The 5,000-nt window shown below is 37.8% G+C and overlaps 1 protein-coding gene across 14 annotated transcripts in view; it reads left to right on the plus strand.

Annotated features, from left to right (window-relative positions):
* LOC137971319 (transcription factor Jun-like) overlaps positions 1-5,000 on the plus strand; it is a 112,499-nt gene that overhangs the window by 98,721 nt on the left and 8,778 nt on the right. For 9 of the 14 annotated variants that reach the window (XR_011116979.1, XR_011116977.1, XR_011116975.1 and 6 more), the window contains one exon: positions 3,328-4,108. The exons of 1 other annotated variant lie outside the window; for it this stretch is intronic. The gene's annotated coding sequence lies outside the window, so the exon portion shown is untranslated. Of the gene's footprint in view, positions 1-3,019; positions 3,173-3,327; positions 4,109-5,000 lie in introns of those variants that run through there. 4 more of the 14 variants (XR_011116966.1, XR_011116989.1, XR_011116990.1 and 1 more) reach the window with 3 other exon arrangements.

Genomic DNA, 5,000 nt, shown 5'->3' on the forward strand with positions numbered 1-5,000 from the left:
TTTCATAGATGATATCATCGCATGGCATATTAAAGAAGGTCACTTGAAAGATTAAAAGAAGCCCTTTTTCGCTTTGAAACGTGTTTGGAAAATAACAACAACGTTCGAATAGATTACTCAGCCCATCAATTAACTCAACGTTGGTTTTTCCTCGATCGTCAAGCTAAGTTGATTTTTTACAAACTGAAGCGAATATCTTTTGAAAAGACGTGCATAGTTGTTTGTATCATCTGTCTTGTCAAGGATATCAAACCTCTGAATATGTTTCGTTGACTCCCTAAAAGTCCCTATGATTTCTGTATAGTTTTTTTCAGCTGATCGAGCAATCAAGCGCAACTCATCGCAAATATTCGCCTAATTGCTGTTTGCTTTGTTAAGACAGTTGAGGCTGGTTTTCAAAAAAAAATTTTTTTTCTTCGATGGGAGACCTCGTAATATATTAATGTTGGGCGGACAGGAGTATTAAATTTGGGTCCATAGATATTCACCTATATGATACGACGACATTTGCAAAGGACAGTTTTGTAGTCTGGCCATGTTCGTTGCTCAACCGATAGTAAGTGAAGATCCCTGCAGACTAGTGAAGTTATGCTAGTTTTAAAAATCCCACTGGAATTTATTCTATGGAAAAAAAAAACGTTGGAAATGCTAACTTAGACAGACAGACAGACATAGCACGATAACAATTTTAAAGCTCTGCAGCTTTTGGGGTCGTGCAAATAAATATAAAATGAACACTAAACAAGCTGTATACATAATTACATCGTTCATAAAAAATAATAATAATAACTCTCTAAGTAAAACTACCAGAACTGCCTATTTGTAGAGCCTTTCCAAACTGAAGGCTTTCAACTGAAAGTGGGAGCCAAAAAGGCAACCATTAACTCCTTCGAACTGGCGAATGTGTTTTAAACTGAAACCAAATTGGAAAATAATAAATAACATAAACGACGGTCTTAAAGAAGACTTTGTAAACGATCATCAGCATTCAGCATTCTGAATAAACTTTAGTTATTCTTCAAATCTAATTTTAGCCGAACTATCACCTGCATGTGATAATAAATGTTGTGATTTCTCAACAATTTTGCAAATTTGAATTCGAAACTATTTGGAGAAGTAATGAGAAATAAAGACGACCGGAAAATTGAGTGGCTCTTTGGCCTTGTAATTTGCCGACCGCAAAGCAAAAACAATATCACTGGGAAATAGATACGCCCAATTGACATCAATCGTTCTGCTGTCGGTAAAGTCACCGCAAACTTGCGGTTTCAGTTGTCATTTGATAAGGAGGCCTTGGGCAATTCTTTAACAATAAGTGTCGGCGACAAAAGAAAGTTTATTGACAGCTTAACACGTGGAAAGGTCTTTGAAGCCACGATAATTTGTGACTGCAAAACAGCTAAATTTCTTGAGGCAGAATCTAAAAAGATTAAGATTTGAAGTCGCTTGCTTCAAAAACGGAAAAAATAGTATATAAAATTGTGCAATGGTTAGAGTCCCTGCGATGCAACGATCCAATGACTGATGCTTTTTATCATTTTCCTTAGTTAAAGATCATAAACTAGTCTTTTTGGTAGGCTCTATCCCTTCTTTGATTTATACTGACTCGAATAAGCTTAGAATTTCCGTAGTTATAAGTCCTTTTTTACCGGGTCATTTACAAGCAAGACGTCCATAACGTTTATAATGCAAACACAAATAAAAAGCGCAGCTAACCATCCTTTTTGAGCCGACATCAATCTTCTGATTTATTGAGGTCATGCAACCTAATCAAAACCACGCCGCGATAAGACAATGAAATCTCTTATCAGTGTCTTTCATAACAGTTACTGGGCGAAGACTGACCAAACCTTCAACAAACGCAAACATTCTCCATCTCAGCGTGCGTCAGCTTTGTTAACCCCAATTTTTTTTCTCGTCGTTTATCGTTTGTAATTACGTCCTTTAGATAACATCAGGCCTACAACCACTCATCGAGTATCTGAAGTGATTTAAGGATACAACTGGCGCGTGCGCTATTAAAATGTTAAGTGAAGTCAGAATGGCTTGATAATCAAATCTAGATCAGGAAAAAATGCGATGCCTTTAAACAAAAGATTTACATATTTAATGGATAGGCTTTTACCGTCACTCTCATTCTTTTACCACTATCGTAATAACACTACATAATACTATTACTTACTACAACTACTACTACCAATAATAATCAAAAGTGCTCTATTGGTTCATGCTAACGTGCGAATATCAAGTTATGGATGCGCGCAAGAGGTTGCCAAGCACGAGAGAAACGACTCTAGCTTCTCGAGTTTAGTTGACTCGAGACTCGGTTTTAGTTGACAAAATAGACAACGCTCCAGATGAATCGTTCTCGCTCAACTAACTCGTGGCGTGATTTTAACCAGCCAATAGGATCGTTTGTTTTCCCTCGCCGTGCGTTGGTAGAACTTTGTAATAAATCTCAAATAAACACGTTTTATCGCCCAAGTTGTTGTCGCTATGTTATAAAAGAATTGGTTCATGCTTATGGAGGTATATCTGACAAAATTTAATGATCAGTATTTGAAATAAAATCGTCCAAATTATGAATGCATCAATCCAAAGCTGAATGGCAATAAGACGATTCTGCAAATGGCCATCACGGAAAGAGGCATAACGCAGAGAGACATAACGTAAAAAGTCATAACGCAAATAGCCATAACGCGAATAGGCATAACGAAAGTAGGCATGTCGCAAAGACGCATAACGCAAATGTCCATAGCGCAAAAAGGATAACCCAATGAGGCATAACGCAGAGGCATAACTTAAACAGGAAGAAAAAGTTCGATAGCGATTATATGTTCTTTCAATTGACGTTTTCTTCAAATTAGGCGATAAAACATGTTTATTTGAGATTGATTACAAAGTTCTCACAACGCACAGTGAGGGAAAACAAACGATCCTATTGGCTGGTTAAAATCACGCTACAAGTACGTTGAGCGAGGACGATTCATTTGGAGCGTTTACTATTTGTCAACTAAAGCCGAAAATTCCGATTGGAAATTCAAATGGTACAGCTCATTCCACCAGAAAGTTTCCGAAAAAGATCGCTTCGGCCTCTTTTCCCACCTTTTGACACTGCAGATGCAGCCGCCATCTTGATTTATTATTGTCTTTCTTCCTCTTAAATGTTAAGGTTTGTGATAAAATTGAAACTGGGAGTTAAATATGTAGGAGCTAGTGGTGAAGGGAGACGATAGTGGTTAAAGGTGAAAGGATACTGGATGAACGACAGACAAAGCAGGACATTCGAATAGAAAAGCTAACCAATTCTACATCTACCTGTTCCAGCAGTCGGCAAAGTCCCTTTTTGACTTATGGCTGTTCTTCTTTGGTGGCCTCGTACACCATAAGCCTTTTTAAAGAAATCACTGCCAAGCCGGCCACTTCTGCTGGAGATAATAAGAACAAGACGGTGCGCGGAGAGTTCGAGAAGAGAAAGGATGAGATGAGAGATCCAGAGCCACGGGATTGGCCAAGAAGAAGTACATTAAGGAGAGAAATTGTAAGAATCCTTACAGCTGTACGAGATTAGGCTCTACGACCAAGCCACATAAAGAACAGGATTGACAAAGAGGATACATCATGTACGTCTGCTGCAGCTGCGTGCATTTAAGTAGGATTTCTGGACATATCTTTTGATGATGAAGACGAAGTATGAAGCTATGGGAAGGGATATAATCTGCGATAGAGTGGCTGTGATACCAGTTGTTGTTGGTGGTCTGTATACATCTTCTGCTAACCTCAATGAAAATTGAAAAGAAAATTGCTCTAGAAAACTGCACCCTTAACTATTTCGAAAGGAAATGGAACACATTGAAGGACGCCTTCTAGTACTAAAATAAGCAACGAGACAAAAATTATATTTCAAGAAGTAAGCGGTGAAAAAAAAAGGTTATTTTTAGGTATTAGCATAAGTAATGATTTGAAATAGAAGTACAAGCTGTTGATTTATTTTTAGCGTATGCGTAACCGTATCCTTGTAATGTAAGTAACGTATGGTAAATAGTGTAAGTAGTCGTCTAAAATATTATATTGTTTTGTATTGTGAAATAAAAATAATAAAATAATAAAAAAACTTTGTTTGCCAAAGAGTTTGAAAAGATTGCAAGGGACGGTGGAAATATATCTCCTGCAGGAGGCTGCACAACTTTGGACAACTAGTATTCTGGGCAAAACATTTAAAGGGGAACTGAAAGCAGAAAAAGAAGCATTTTTTATTTACACTTCAGACCATGCACAATAATGTTTTCAACTTTTTTTCTGGCTTATCCATCGTTTTTCCACTTTAAAAAAAATGTTTTTATCCCGATTTTCGGCCATCAGCACTGCAGCTCAGAATGGAGGAGTCAGAGGTCATTTTTGCAGCTTATGACGCATGATATGGGGAAGACATGCGAGAGCGCCCCATACAGAAGCAGTGTTTTTGACTGATGTTTGTCGTGAATATTGAGACCGCGAAGAAACAGCAAAACAACGAAGAAAATATCCACAGCAGCACTTGTTTCTCTTTATTACGAAATCTCTGTTCCCCATATCATACGTCCTGGCAGGGTGCTGATTTAGTTTTTGAGCATGCATTGAAAAGGAAGAAACAGCGGGAAAAGCCCAACTTCGAACGTAATTTTCTCGCAAAAAAAAAAAAACAGAAAACGAGAAGAAATAACCCCTCACACTTAACTTTACTTATGTTAGGCTTTCCAAAAGCTACGTTGGAAAAATTGCTGATTTTGGCCTTCAATTCTCCTTTAGGGCCCAAAGCTGCAGTGGGACACGGCTTGATCTCAAATGGAATGTTACCACGGGTTATCTTAATTGTGCAATGACAATTCTCGCACTTAATTAGACAATTTTTAAATTGTCTAACTTGCTTAAAAGCAATTGTCGCTTTTTATAGAGACCTGAAAAACTCAGTTGCATGGCCTCAACGGGATTCGAACCAATAACCTCTGCCATGCTTGTGC

Source organism: Montipora foliosa, chromosome 9, assembly GCF_036669935.1.
Source record: "Montipora foliosa isolate CH-2021 chromosome 9, ASM3666993v2, whole genome shotgun sequence".
NCBI classification, from domain to species: Eukaryota; Metazoa; Cnidaria; class Anthozoa; order Scleractinia; family Acroporidae; genus Montipora; species Montipora foliosa.